At 42.3% G+C, this 16,611-nt stretch overlaps 1 non-coding gene across 1 annotated transcript; it reads right to left on the bottom strand.

Moving 5' to 3' along the window:
* Positions 1 to 3,836: 3,836 nt before the first annotated feature.
* Positions 3,837 to 3,911, bottom strand: Trnat-ugu. The gene has a single exon. It is a non-coding gene; the product is annotated as a tRNA-Thr (tRNA).
* Positions 3,912 to 16,611: the final 12,700 nt, after the last annotated feature.

The following is a 16,611-nucleotide window of genomic DNA, read 5'->3' as shown; positions in this document are numbered from 1 at the left end:
ATTGCGTAGGGCTCAAGTAAATGGTAAGTACATTCTTTATTTAGCAAGGTGCTCGTTCAGTGCTTGGAGGGGAGTTGCCACAAGAGTGTTGTAAGTTGGATGTGGTACGTTTGCTGGTTCAAACTATAGCTCTGAGCATTTGATGTGTTACCATCTCTGAGTACGTGGAGATGCTTTCGTTGGCACACCCTAACTGGTAATAAACAAGCAAATAATATGCTATCAGTGAAGATCTGCCTGTGGATTAATACGTAAGGGCCACTGTGATCCCTTGGAGACGGCACCTGCATTTACTAAATTACAAAATAAGTTTACCACGAACGCGTGGGTGAGCGGAAACACCGCCGGAACAAGCGTTTCTATAGAGAATTGAGACTACTGCGTTTGTAGAAGATAAAGCTCCAAAATCTGAAAAGAGAATTAAAATGGCATTACAAATGTCTATTATTTTTGAGTAGACCCCGTAATATCACCAGTATCCATCCTCATCAGCCATTTTACAGGACAGAAAGATTTTCCTTAATGGACACATTAACAATTATGTCGATTCCTACACTCATTCAGGAACGCTGAATTACACAGTGAAAAAATTAGCACTTTATCTAAGGATATTCGCCAATATTTGATGATAAAAATTATTCGCCATCAATTTACCGTAATACGCTGTTGACAGCTAGACTATTGTCCAAAAATATCGTGTTCCACAGAAACACAAGCCCTTACACCACCGCCCACACTTATTAAAACAAGTGAATTTTCAGACGCTGGAACACAATGAATACGAACTTCCAACATGCTGGCACAGTTATGGTTCAGCAGCCTCTGTTAACCAGTACAAAGAAAAACCAGCCAAAGTCAAGAATTTCACTTTTTTTTTTATTCACTCTATGACTACTTTCGGGCCGGGATCCATTTTAAAATCATCCTACAGGGCAGAAAATCAAATTTACACTCATATACAATACAGGTATTACCAAATTTTTAAGCACACGCCAAAAATACAGAACGTGTCATTTAAAAGATTACGCAAGACAGTCAAAAAAGATTTCTCCGAAAAATGTAACAACCATGTCAATAACGTGCAAAGGAACCGTTATAGTGCATACAGATAACTGGCAGTCCACAGCTTTAGCTGCCGCAAGGAAAGCTCGGGAAGGAGGTGCCCTATCAGTATATAGGAAACATTTTGTATTTATCAAAATGTTTTGAAACCATCAAAAATACAACGATTAATACGATAACCGAACAAGTCAACAATAAAATTAATGCTTCTGAAATCTTTACCAAAAGCAGTCAAATACTTAAAATCACTGAACGGTAAAACATAGCATCACCACAAAAGGCCCGAGTTACACAGTCTTAGCCATGTCGGCACGTACAAACCATGAAATGTGAACGAAAACACTAGCATTAAAAGAAACCATAAGAATAGGAGATTAGAAAATCTCCATTATTTCCAGTCTTTTAAAAGAATAAAAACTTCATGATAACAAACTTTACAAAATATGTGAAGATGAAAACACTTTTTATAACGTGTCACGGGTAAAAACAGACATTAAACCACAAAACTGTCGTTCACAAAGCACCAGAAATGTATTTGTAATCCTCATGGAAAACATATCATAAACACAGTCAAGGGTGTAGCGTCCCAATTTGGTTGTAGGGGGAGGAAGGAGATGAGGTAGTGTGGGAGGAAGGACGGAGGGCTGGGAAATGGGGAGGGGGGAGGGGGATGGAGCGTGAAGATGAAGCAGCACAAAAAGGGGATAGGGCGATCAAGTGGGCAACATGTCAAGAACATAAGTAATATATTAACAAAAGTAATAAAAGGAAATGACTGCAATTGGACCGGAAACGACGGATCGTTATTTTTATAATAAAAGAAATTGGAAGTACCATATTCAACAGAGAAATCGTAAACGTAAGTGAATAAAAAGAAATTAAACTTCCTGGCAGATTAAAACTGTGTGCATTACCGAGACTCGAACTCGGTAGAGCACTGTTAGAGCACTTGCCCGCGGAAGGCAATGGTCCCGAGTTCAAGTCTCGATTCGGCACACAGTTTTAATCTGCCAGGAAGTTACATATCAGCGCACACTCCGCTGCAGAGTGGAAATCTCATTCTAGAAAGAAATGAACTTGGCAACTAGGGTGGTTTTTCGTTGTACTGACAATGAGTACGTCACAGACCACACCCTTTCTGCTCCCCTCCAACCCCTCTCTCCATCTAAGAACGATCAGTTTAGAGCACTGCAACATACTTCTAGGGAGAACTGCGTACGCCTCCAACAAAAAAATACTTCTTCGGGGAAATAAGTAAATTCTGAAGCACCAGCTTGTGCAGCGAATAAGGAGAAAGCCCAAGCGCAAAACTGACGTACCAACATTTATGTACAAACACTCTTCTTTAAGTAATTGCCCTTGTACAATGACCGAATGTGCCAGCATTTCAGGTGCAGTTCTAGTGAGTAGGTATAAAATTGAGTCTAATGACCTCCAACGAACGTAATCATATTTCTACAAAATACTAAGGAAGCCTGCCTTCCACTGATTAATTACAACCTGGGAGTTCGTAAGAGGCTACGACCCTTGATTTACACCCAGAAATATTACGTCTTTATATCAAATATCACATTTAAAAATAAAAGCAATCTGAGCAAGATAATTCAAGTTTCGAAGCCACAGGGCCTTTCTCAAAATTCAACGGATTAAAAAAATGCTTGATAACCCGAGTTAACCAAGACAAAACTCTAATTATAGTTCTAACTTTAGATTTCATGCATCTACTAACTGTATATGCAAATATATTTTACCTTATAGACCCAGTTTTTGATGGGGGGAAATGGTTTTGCCATTTGTGGCCTACACTACCGAATAACCTGAGAATCCCTGCTCTTGTGTGATAACAAAAATTGTCACGATGTTTTTGTCTCCAGGCTCAATGACTCCGTCTTCACTATTAGCAGCTCGTGGCCTTGTGATTAGCTCTCAAATGGCTCTGAGCACTATGGGACTCAACTTCTGAGGTCATTAGTCCCCTAGAACTTAGAACTAGTTAAACCTAACTAACCTAAGGACATCACACACATCCATGCCAGAGCCGGGATTAGAACCTGCGACCGTAGCCGTCTCGCGGTTCCAGACTGCAGCGCCTAGAACCGCACGGCCACTTCGGCCGGCTTGTGATTAGCATTGGTGGCTCCCGATCATGGGGCCCCGGGCTCGATGTCCATCCGGCTCGATGATTTTCTTTCCTCGGGATTGGATACGTGTGTGTATGTTGTCTTCATCGTAATTTCACCACCGTCGATCCGTGAGTCGCTGATTTGACGTCACATAAAAAAAAAGAAAGAAACTTGCGCCAGGTAGCCAAAATTCCCCGTAAGCGAAATCCCGGCCAAAAAATACCATACGCACATTTAATATTAGTCTCCAGTAGGACAGATACTTACTTGAGTGACTGAAATTCATACTTGGTACACAATGCGGAAAAAAAGTAATTAATGTAGAGTAATTAAATTTCAGAAATACATGTGTCTAATTAACATATTTCAGTGATTCACACTGCAACGTCACTGGTTACTGTGAGCGCGAGATAATCCATTGCAAATGTGAAATGCTGGTACATTAATAACAGGTAAAACCTCCAGACTGTCGAATGCAAGCACACAAACATATACATTTATAATAAGATGGTATCTGTTCTTTCGGACATGTCCGAAAGAACAGATACCATCGGTGACCATACAGCTCGTTAGAATGAAATTACAATGAAATGAACACCCTTAGCTGTTTACAGGCGTTGACATACGTCAACGGGGACAGATGAAAATGTGTGTCCCGACCGGGACTCGAACCCGGGATCTCCTGCTTACATGGCAGACGCTCTATCCATCTGAGCCACCGAGGACACAGAGGATAGCGCGACTGCAGGGATTTATCTCTGGCACGCATCCCGCGAAACCCACATTCTCAACGTATTGTCCCGCACTACATTCGTAGTGCCCCCGCCCATTATACTCAATACTCCCGGGTTCGAGTCCCGGTCGGAGCACACATTTTCATCTGTCCCCGTTGACGTATGTCAACGCCTGTAAACACCTAAGGGTGTTCATTTCTTTGTAATATATACATTTATTTGTGAAGGTGCCGGGTGTCAGTTTGTGGGACAGAGTTCCATACTTGATCAACTTCTTCGGCCAATACAGGGAGGGTTAGTGCCGTTTGTGGGTGACGTTGGAGTTGTCGCTCGACTGGAGACAGATATGGTGACCGAGCAGGCCAAGGCAACTTGCCCACAGTCTGTAAGGGCATGTTGGGTTTTAACAGCGGTTTATGGCCGATCGTTATCCTGTTGGAAAACACCTCTTGGAACGCTGTTCAGTAATGACAGCGTAACAAGTTTTATCAGCATATTTGCTATCGTCGTGCGTGGGGTAACGACGAGAGTGGTCCTGCTGTTATACGAAATCGCACTGCAGACGGTAGCTCCAGGTGTAAATCAAGTGTATCAAGCACACAGTGAGGTTCGTTGTAGGCCCTCAACTGCTCATGCTTCTAACGAAAATTTGGCCATCACTGGCACCAAGGCAGAACCAGCTTTCATCAAAAAACTCAAGATACCTCCACCCTGCCCTCCACTGAGTTCCCGCTTGACGTCACTGGAGTCGCAAATGGCGATAGTTTGGGGAAAGTGGAATGCACGCGACAGAGCTTCTGGGTCGGAGCCGCTTTTGAAGTAACCAGTTTGTAACAGTTCGTTGCGTCACTGTGATGCCAACTGCCGCTCACATTGCAGCTTCGGTTGCAATATGAAGCGTTGGAGTCATTCGCCGAACAATACGGTCTTCAGTGTCGGCAGTGCCACGTAGCTGTCCAGTGTCTTCTTGCGACGGCATATCGTCGTGACCACCAATTGCTGCCATCAATCATGTACAGTGGCTACATTCCTGGCAAGTCTTGATGTACAGTCACAGAAGGAAGATTCAGGTTTTCGTAGCCGTATTACATGACTTCGTTCAAACTCAGTGAGTTTTTGGTAATGGCATCTTTGTCGCCTTTGTGATGTCCTTAGGTTAGTTAGGTTTAAGTAGTTCTAAGTTCTAGGGGACTGATGACCTCAGGTGTTAAGTCCCATAGCGCTCAGAGCCATTTCAGCCAGTACCAATTGAAATCTAAGTCCTCAGTTATTTGCTGTATGTATCCCAATCTCCGTCTTCGCTTACAGTTTTTACTCTCTACAGCTCCCACTAGTGCCACGGAAGTTATTTCTTGATGTCTTAACAGGTCATCCAGCCCCTTCTTCTTGTCTGTGTTTTACCATATATTACTTTCCTCGCAGATCCTGCGGAGAACCTACTAATTGCTCACCTTTCATGGCCATCTAATTTTCAACAATTTCTGTAGCAACACACTTCGAAGGCTTCGATACTCTTCTGATCTGGTTTTCCCGCAATCCATGTCTCATTGCCGCACAGTGCTGTGCTCCAAGCTTACATCCTCAGAAATGTCTTCCCCAACACGTATGTTTGACACCACTAGACCTGTCTTGACATGGAATGCCATTTTTGCCAGTTGCTAGCCTCCTTTTTATGTCCTCCTTGCTTAGTCCATCATGGCTTATTTTTCTGCCTAGGTAGTAGAACGCCCTACCTTGATCTACATCGCGATCACCTATTATGAAGTTAATATCGCGCTCCTTCAGCTACTTCTCATTACATTCGTCTTTCTCCGATTTACTCTCAATCAACATTCTGTACTCATTAGGCTCTTCATTCCAATCAACACATCCTGTAACTCTTCCTCCCCTTAACTGATGTTAGCAATTTTTACGCTGGTTACTTTTTACCTTTTACTTTATGCTCGATCTTGAAACTTTTACTTCCGTCGTTACTTCTTCCACACGTAGATTGAAGAACAGAGGCGAAAGACTACATCCCTGTATTATACCCTTTTTAATCTGTGCACTACGTTCCTGGTCTTCCGCGCTTACTATTCCCTCTTGGTTCTTATACATATTATACACTAAAAAACCAAAGAAACTGGTGCACCAGCCTAATGTCGTATAGGGTGCCCCCCCCCCCCCCCCTCGAGCACGCCGAAGTGCCGAAACACGACATGGCGTGAACTGGACTAATGTCTGAAGTAGTACTTCAGTAAATTGACAACATGAATCCTGCAAGGCTGTCCATAAATCCGTAGCAGTACGTGGGGTGAACAGCACATTGCAAGTAATCCCGGATATGCTCAATAATATTCGTTTCTTGGGAGTTTAATGGCCAGCGGAAGTGTTTAAGCCCAGAAGGTTCCTAAGCCACTCTGTAGTAATTTTGGACGTAAGGGGTGTCGCATTGTGCTGTTGGAATTCCCCAAGTCCGTCGGAATACACAATGGACAAGAATGGATTAAGGTGATAAGACACCGTGCTTACGTACGTCTCAAGTGTCAGAGTCGTATCTAAACGTATGAGCGGCTCCATACCAGTCCAAATGTCCACGACCCACACCATTACAGAGACTCAAGTGCTGACATGCAGGGTCCACGGATTTATGAGGTTGTCTCTATACCCGTACACGTCCATCCGTTCGATACAATTTGAGACGAGACTCGTCCGATCAGGTAACATGTTTCCAGTCATCAAAAGTTCAATAACCGCCCAGGCGAGGGGTAAAGCTTTGTGTCGTAGTCATCATGGGTACACGAGTGGCCCTTCAGCCCCGAAAGTCCATATCGATGATGTTTCATTGAGTGGTACGCACGCTGACGCTGTTGATGGCCCAGCATTGAAATCTGCAGTAATTTTGCGGAAGGGTTGCACTTCTGTCAGTCGTCGTCGGTCCCGTTCTTGCACGACCTTTTTCCGGCAGTAGCGAAGTCGGAAATTTGATATTTCACTGAATGAAATTTTCACTCTGTAACGGTTTGTGCACTGAGGACGAGGCGTGAGTCTTGCTTGGATATCTCAGATGGTGGAGCACGTGCCCACGAAAGGCAAAGACACCGAGTTCGAGTCTCGGTCCGGAACAAAGTTTTAATCTGCCAGGAGGTTTCATATCAGCGCACACTCCGCTGCAGAGCGAAAATCTCACTCTGCAAACATCCCCCAGGCTCTGGCTAAGCCATGTCTCCGCAATATCCTTTCTTTCAGGAGTGCTAGCTCTGCAAGATTCGCAGGAGAGCTTCTGTAAAGTTTGGAAGGTAGGAGACGAGGTACTGGCAGAAGTGAAACTGTGAGGACGGAGTGTGAGTCGTGCTTAGATAGGTCAGATGGTGGAGCACTTGCCCACGAAAGGCAAAGGTCCCGAGGTCGAGTCTCGGTCCGGCACATAATTTTAATCTGCCAGGAAGTTTGATATTTTACTGATTTCCTGATACTCACTGTGCACTCGTGAAATGGTCGCACGGGAAAATGCCAAATTGATCGCTACCTCGGCGATGCTGTGTCCCATCGCTCGTTCAAACCCACTTGATGGCCCGCCGCTGTATCAGCAGCAACCACTCTGACAACTGCTCCAGACATTTGTCTTCTACAGGCGTTGCCGTATTCTGCCTGTTTGTATATCTCTGTATTTGAATACGCCTGCCTACATCGGTGTCGTTGGCGCTTCAGTGTATATTACCCGTGTTTTTCTATAGCCTACCCAGATTTTTCTCGGGATTTCGACCATCTTGCACCATTTGACACTGTCGAACGCTTTTTCCAGGTTGACAAATCCTATGAAGGTGTCTTTATTTTTCTTCAGTCTCACTTTCACTATCAAACTCAGCGTTTGAACTACCTCTCTGGTGTCTTTACCCTTCCTAACGTCACAGAAATTACAAATCTTTGATCCTGAAAAGTGTTTCTCGTAGCACGCGCGCACAAATATGCGTCATGGAAAGCGTTCTTGCCCAACTAATGGCGTTTATGCAGGGCACACTCCAAGGCGGATCTACAGAGGAAGGGGTAGCTCAAACATAATATTGCAGGCCAGGCATAATGAACTCGAACGTTACATTCTTAGCCGTCTCGACTGCCGTCTCGCAGACCTCCGGTTGGAGAACTGGCACGGAAAGAGTGTTCCTCTCCATGAGACTCCACCTGCAGTTCGTAAGCAGAGGCGCGTGGGCGGGTGGTCGAGGCTAAGCGAGATACACTGCCCCGGCTCCGGTTGCTCGGGGGCTAATGGGGTTCGCCTGTAGCAGAGTCGACGGCTCTCAGAAGCTCCAGGCAGACCCAGGGCTAAATACTGTCTGCTGCCACGTAATCTGGACCTCTGCTTGAACCAAGGAAAAAACAGGTCGCTCTTAATTGCAATGTCGACATTCTTACATAATGTTGATAACTCTGCATTCTATGATCTTGATAATGTAAGTCGAATACATCGGCGCGTCACAATAATGCACGGTACAAGTATATTACAAAAAGCTGCAAGCGAAAATTCTGTTTTTCGGAGGTCATTTTTCGGGTTCTGTTGATCACGGAGGTAAGGGATCAAGTGTTTTGGATAGTCCTTCGCATGGCGATGATTTGCATACAATTCGCAAGAACGGGTATACTGCAGTACAGGATCAAAATTCAAATATTACACACTTCCTTTAGGCCAGAAAAATTAAGCAAATCAGTAGGTTCTTTTGCATTAGATGAGGACTAGGATGGATCATCGGCGGTTTATGAAACCACCATTTCTTCATAATCGGTTCCCGAAAAACAATGAGTTTTCGGTCCGAAAAGTACGTATGATGCGGATGGTCGTTCCCGCTATTTCTGTTCGTAGCAGATGGTCGAAGTATTTCCATATGTTGTGCATAGGATACTATCGGCGAATTTTGAAACAATTCTCTGTATCAGTATTCATCACCGAGATCTAGAGGTTCGAAGTTCCCACACTTATGCACGTAATATCTGGTACGAGGCGCAAATGGAGTTTTAATGAAATAGTGAACACATGGCAAAGGTTATAGGTTCATGAAAGGGTTTCTGAGGTCACCAGACTATGTTATGGGCCGGAATCTTTTCACCAGTAAAACATAGTGATATACTATCCGTGAATAATTGGCAGATCACGCACTTCCCCCGTATGTGATTTTCCGACACCAAAAATTACTAAATAAGTTTAATTATTTATTGGATTATACAACTATTATCGTAATTTATGAAGGGATCCGCTGAAATTGCACGTTGTTAACTAAGTCACAAGAAAGGGGTGGTAGTCATCAGTGGACATTACTGTGTCAAGAAGCATTCGAGAAACTCAAGGAGATATTAATATCAGATCCTGTGTTATTATGCCCTGACTTTGAATAGAAAATATTGTTGAGTTATGCCTCCCACAATGCTTTTGGATGTATCCCGTCAGAATCTTGACGATAAAGAACATCCGGTGGCATATGCCTCATGCCTCCAGACAATAGAATAAGGCTGTAACTGACCATTCGACAATTGAAAAAGATTTGTTAGCGGTTATTTTTGGAACCTCTTATTTTCGTTGCTATTTGTACTGTCGGTAATTCAAAATGATTACAGACCACACGAGTTCAAAATTTTTTTTAGGGCTGAAAGATTCAAGACGTCGATTAAAGAGATGTTTATTAAAATTAAGTGAGATTGACTATAAATTTCGTAAAGTAGAAGTTAAACATATGGTTGCTGAAACCCTAAACAGCAAGACAGTAGCTTTACACGTAGTAGTGTAAGCCATTCAGATTGAAGAAAGGCGCAGTCAGCTTACAGTTGTGTCAGTTGTTTCGAATGCAACCTCATTTTGAAATAAAAAAAGGCTTACTATGCTGATCTACAAAGTGCAGGCCTTGCTTTGTAGTTTCTGCTATGCTGAGAGTGGGAGTATTACATCAAGCGCATGATCATATATTATCAGCTCACAGAGGGACAAGAATAACTAATAGATGTATAGCTATAAGATTATGGCGGAAATTGCGTCGCAGTGATTTAGAACAGTATGTAAGAAACTGCATCCCCTGTGCACAAAGAGCAGATTGGAAGCATAGGAAAACTCAGTTATAGAGACAACCCGAAACCGACAAACCATTTTAAATGCTAGGATTGATTGTCTTGGGACCTTTTAATAGACAACAAGCAGCTAAAACATATGTTCTCATGAAGTTGGATTATTTTCTGCTGCATTTAGTTATGGTAACCGTCCCTATTGAGGAGGCGACTACAATAGCACAGGCAATGGTAAACTACTGGTTACCATTTCTAGAGACCAGGAAACTAACTTTGATCGAAAATAGTGAAACATCTTTGTAACGTATTAATTTTCAGTTAATGACGTATTAGCCCATTCTATTCTCAAACAAATGGGCAGACAGAACGACTTCACCGCACTTTATCCAAAATGATAAGACATTATGTAAACGCACAACATTCAGATTAGGATGTATATTACGTTTTGTCACCAGTGCGCATAAGTCAACAGTTCATACTGGAAACGGCCTCTAGCCATACAAGGTAATATGTGGGCGAAAAATGACGTCACCTTTTCATTTAGTTCATGTAGTTGGTCCACAGGGTGAACGAGTGAAAAATTTTCCGAAGAAATTGAGAGAAATTTGCTGTAGGGTAAAGTGGGTCAGCACAAAGCATTTGGAAAAACATAAATGTATTGAACAATGGATGAGTAAGCTGCTACAATATAGAATAGGACAGTGGGTACTAAAAGGTAATTCCTATGCTCCAAAGGACTAAATGTAAACGTTTTTAACGATACGTTCTGGACCTTACCAAGTTATCGAAATGACTTCGCCAGTCAGTGTGAAAGTATAGTAACCAACTAGAGCATATATAGTTCATGCAAGCAGAGTTAAGCAGTTTGGAGGTGAGGCTGATATACTGCCACAGATTCCTTCAACCGCTGCGGAAAGATAATTGCCAAGGGGAAGGAACATCAGATAAACATACCTTATGCACTTAGGTCTAGCAATTAACATAAACTTCATGTGAAATGCGCATGTGGTACCTGATAGTTTCTTGGGTTAGTCTTAGTTTTCTTTGCTTATCGTGTTCTGAGCTTACTTACTTGGTATAAGGGAGGAATGGGAATGACAGTACTTCATTTTCTTTCAAGTGTCGTGCCAAGATGTGATCTGGAAAACTTTTTCTGAACATAGTAGTACTATTGCAGAGGAGATGTGATACGGTATCATCTTCTGCATACTGCCGTTTTATTTGCTAGGCCATTGGATTTCCTACCAACGACTGAGAGATGGAGAGATGGAGAGTCGTATTTACATTCAACATTCGAGAAATATTGAATGACGAAGGAAGGCTACACGATAGGTTTGCAGTGCTACAAAGACAAGCATCGAAGAAAGGATTACCGGGAGGGATGCGGAATGAGTATCAGTAATTAATATTCTCGCATGAGAAACTGAAGACTCAATTGCAACAGTTAACAGAAAGAGTACCACAAATATTAATACTTAAAAATATAAGGCTGGTTTGACGCAGAACGGAAAGTATTGGTAACTGTGTTTGTAACAGCGGATGATGACGACGTCAGAGCTTTGAAGAGCACAGTTGGAAATGTATATGACTTAGTAGAAGATACAAAGGCGAAAGTAGGTTGACACACAACAAGCATAGAAAAAATGGATTACTCATTGTTAGTAAAACAGTATGGAAGTTAACAACAGAAACAGAACAATATGCGCGAAATGCCAGGAATGTCTTAAATAGTGTTCTAGAGAAAATAGAAACTTCGTTAAGCATACTAGATGAGAAAGTGTTAAAAGCTACGTTGTTACGAACCTTTTAAGATAATAATACTTTGTGAATTTGGATCTCTGTTCATTTCCCAGATGTATTCCATTTAATTGGGTAGGGATGTATAGTGTAACAATGGTATTATGCGTTTATTCTCACTACTGGGAATTGTGTTTTAATGTGCAATCCAGCAGACTGATTAGATGATACAGGGGTTGAGGATGTCGAAATTCCACCACGCTATTCATAGGTAATTGAGTGCAACGTTATTAAATTTTCATGGCATTATAAAATCACGAAGACACTTTCTAAAGGGAATACAACATGTCGTGCCTATAACCAGTAACAATACTGCTTCATCTTTATCCCGTATCTGATATAAGAGTGGGTACTGATCGAACTACGAGGGTTAACTGAAAAGTAATGCCTTTATCTTCGTAACGCTTCAACAGTTGGCAGCAATGGTGTGCAGCTGGTACTGGCTTGTTCCGTAGCTTCTTCTCTACAGCTTCAGTTGGCGGGAAGCCTTAGCATTGAACGATTATGTTGTTACAGTCTAAAATATCGAACCCTGCGCAGACATTCGGTCAATGCGTTTTAACCAACGTGCAGTCATTGAATTCATGACAGTAGAAGGTGTCACCCCAAAGGAGATTTATCAGAGAATGAAACCAGTCTATAGAAGTTCAAAGATGTTGAGACGGCAACATCTGACCTGTGTGACAAACAAAGAGTTGGACGTCCTGGGACAACAACCGCTGAGTTTCACAAGCAAAATATTGACAGATTTATTGAGGACGATCGTGTTATCACTCAGAGAGAGATTGCAAGCACACTCGGCATTTCACAAGAACGTGTGGGTCAAATTATTGCTTTACTTGCCTATCGGAAGATCTGTGCACGACGGGTACCACGGATGCTGACTCGTGAAATGAAAGTGCACAGACTTGAAATTTGCCGGAAACTCCTCTCGCGTCACTTCCATCTGTTCCCGATAATGAAAGACGATGTGCGGGGACATCATTGTGCTTCTGATGTAGACGTTGAGAGAGCTGTGAGACTGTGGTTGTGGAAACAGAGTGACGACTTCTTCCATGATGGCTTCAGAAAATTTGTTCATTGTTGGCAGAAATGTATCCAGCTGTCTGATGACTATGTGGAAAAGAGAATATTGGTAATTAAAGAACACATTCTAAGGATTATTTCTGCGTTTAATTTATTAAAATATCCCCATCTAAACCCAGTTAACGAAAGTGGAGGCATTACTTTTCATTCAACCCTCGTAGATTGTCCCGACCAAGAACAGGTACATCGCGGATGGGTCATGAAGTGCCATCGTAGAATTCGAAATGGGGCCGAGAACACTCCAACAGCCGGCCGAAGTGGCCGCGCGGTTCTGGCGCTGCAGTATGGAACCGCGAGACCGCTACGGTCGCATGTTCGAATCCTGCCTCGGGCATGGATGCGTGTGATGTCCTTAGGTTAGTTAGGATTAAGTAGTTCTAAGTTCTAGGGGACTAATGACCTCAGCAGTTGAGTCCCATAGTGCTCAGAGCCATTTGAACCAATTTGAACACTCCAACAGCCAGCGCGAAATCACGTGGTGCTGGGTAACGGCCGTACTGCTCGCCGGAAACCCACCGGAGCTTCAGGTCGCTGACATCGTCTCCTTGGCGTGCAATTACTGAAATGACTTGACGGACGTCAGCTAGATTACAGTATGCAATTGAATGAGCAACAGCCGAGGCTGGTGCCTAAGAACAGCGACTTGTAAGCATTGTGGATAATTGGTTGACCTCTAATAATTTTTTACTAGCGTCGAAGACACGTCACTGATTGCCAACAGCTATCCTTACTTCACAGAGAGGTGTCTCTGTTCGGCACCTACGTACTATCATGGAACTTTAACTAACTTTGTTTTCTAGAACCTGCTTTATGGGGAACTATTACATGAATTCTCGAACTTCGCCAGCAGTTTGTAAATCGATGACGAATGCGGGCTCAGAATGTACTGTGAGGGGACAACTACAGTTTATTACTGAAATCTCAGCTTCTACGATGGACTTGATTGCTATCAACGTAATTCAAGCTTTTTCTAGAATGTATTTAACACTGTAAAGTTTGTTTGTGTGTCATTCTATGCAGGCAGTGGTCATTCCACTAAAGGCTTGCAGTCACTGAGCTGCAGTAGAGGAGTTTTTTTTTGTGTGTGTGTGTGTGTGAGTATGTGTGTTTGCGTGCGTGTGTGTATGTAACTCAAATGAAGCAATATGCGACAGACAGCATTTAACTTGTTATGCGATGCACTTGGTAACCTATGTGCACGTGCCTCCATGCCAATTTTTTGAAAACAGCTTAGCTTCGTCCATCAGCAATCTCCAATATAAAACTCACCTGAAGATCGTTGCTTGGTTGTCAGCCAAAATATCGTGGCCGACGTCGCCCAGATGCGATTTGCAAAATTCTTGAAGCATGAAGCTGAAAGCAAGCCATATTTTTAAACTGAACGTGAGTATTCATATAAGATTATGGATCTGGTTTCTGCCCTGTAATATACCACAATGCACCGATCATGACCCATTACAAACGCAGTCCAGCTACACATATGATGTTCTGTAGATGTCAAAACTTCACGTAGTGCAATGAAAAAGGTAGAGGTTATACAGATATGACATAGCTGATTAGAACATTGTGAATCAGAACATTGACTACAAACATCATACTATACTGTCTCTAAGTGTTATAAATTGTGCCTTATACGTTCAATTTGTGCAGGACGAATGTGCTGGTCATTTGTAGTGCAAACCGTCTAACAACCTGAAAACTGAGTGTTTGCGTGGTGGAAAAAAAAGTTTCGATGAAAGAGTCTCTGGTACCACGTGTCTCGAAGTGCTGCATTAATGTCACCGTATTGAAGTGCTGAAAAGCTCTTACGGAAGATAACTGCAAATGCTGCTGATGTACGTATCGTAGCCCCTAAGCAAATTGAAATTCAGATGAGTGGAGCACCTTGTATTGAGCGCATGTTAAGTATTCTCTTGTTGAGGTGTGGTAAACGTGGTGGAATCTTTGAACAAAGGGAAAGGCCCAAGACAAAATATTCACGAAACCCAAACGCGTAATAACTGTAGTAAAATGTTCCGTGAAAAACATAGATACGAGTATAGTCATGTAGGAAATTGAAAAGTCTGATATCACCTTCCAACACTATCATACAAATACAGCGTGATCCTGTAATGATGTTACAAACTTTCATGTGTAGTGGAGAAGGGTAAATGTATCAGTTTGAGGTGAGGCTTCCTGGTCTGGAAACGGCGAAGTCGAAAATTGTAAGCGAAAATCTTTCTGATATCTCTGGCAATGGAGTAGCTAACATTTTAGGTTAGGGACAATTTATTTCTGGCCGTGGTCACGTGCTCCGCTAGCTGTTAGTGGCTCTCTTACACTTGGGAGGCCGTGAGCAATTTCCACAGAGAAAGATCCGACCGTCAAGCAAATATTATAGGTTTTAATTAATGGTAACACCCTAGGTTGGTTCTGTGATGCTCTGAAACCTGTCGGACAGTTATTAAATTCTCATTCCAAGTGAAGGGGATTCTTACTTTAGAAATATGTTAATGAATTGCGGATGTCCACAACATCAATACCCATGTAAACAAAAAAACAAAAAATACAACCTAGTAAACATAGGCTCTAAAATTCATACCTTAAGAGCTATGAGCACTTGTTCACCTTCGCTACTGCGAAACACATCTTTTCTCGTGAGCAAGTGCCCATCAAGGAACCACCCTACACGTTCAAAAATAAAGTTACACACTTCTGAAACGTGCTCTCTCGAGTGAGAGATACTGTAAGTCGCCTTAGTCTACGGATGGTTAAGAAAGAAACGGAGACCGATTATGAGGCGTTCTGATGGCACCAGAAGTGAGAACAGTGGCGTTATGTTTTTCACAGTAAGTTAGAAGCCAAAACGTTACTCGAAAAGGAATACGTTTCTACGTAATCTCAACACACTCGAGACTTACAACCACATGAATACAAACCGAAAGCTGACCACTTTCTACAGTCTCAGCAGATTGGTGGAAGTTGTTGGTCAGAAGCACCCATATCAAATGCACACGACAAGTGTTTACATCACGTCTGCTCTGTGCGCTGCCAGAGAAGAGAGTGCTTTGTTCTTACACAGCGCGAAGCAGCTAACTGAAATAATTACTGAATAAGAAATGAATTTTTAAATCCGAGTAAAGAGTATAAAATATTTTCTCCTGGCCGATACAGATTTCTAAGCCCAAACATATAGACCTGAAAACTTGTGATACTGAATTTTGTATAGCTGTGGAAATATATGTAAGAAATAAGACGAAAGACGCCTATAGCATGAAATAGATAATAGGAAAGAGGTGCGCTATTCATGCGGAAGTTAGTAATTTAAGTAATAATAAGCTGTTGTTCGTGCATCAGTTGCTTGTGCCCCACGTCCTTTTGTTTTATTTCTTACGAGTACCTTTATACCTATAAAAATTCACAATGGCAAATTTCAAGGTTATCCACATGGGGTTACAAATCTGTATCGGCCTAGGAGAAATTATTTTATACTTGTTAGCTTAATTTAAGAATGCAGTTCATTAAAAATACATCTTCATTTAAATAATTATTTTCTGCATTTGAGTATTGAGAGTGTGAAATTTTACAGTTGACTTCAAATAGTTTGACAAGATTACAACAGAGACATGTGGAAAATTTCAGTTTTATTTCGGTTTCTCTTCAGCTGACTCAACCGAAATTTAGCTCCCTTTCATGTATATCGCGCGAAAAACAGTGGAGGTAAAAATTAGAGAATTCTGGCTTACACGGAAGCTTACAACAATCGTTCTTCCTGCGAACCATTCATGGCTGGACACTTGTGG

This window comes from Schistocerca piceifrons, chromosome 6, assembly GCF_021461385.2.
Source record: "Schistocerca piceifrons isolate TAMUIC-IGC-003096 chromosome 6, iqSchPice1.1, whole genome shotgun sequence".
NCBI lineage: Eukaryota > Metazoa > Arthropoda > Insecta > Orthoptera > Acrididae > Schistocerca > Schistocerca piceifrons.
Note: the sequence above shows the minus strand (reverse complement) of the source record. Positions and strands in the feature narration are given on the sequence as shown.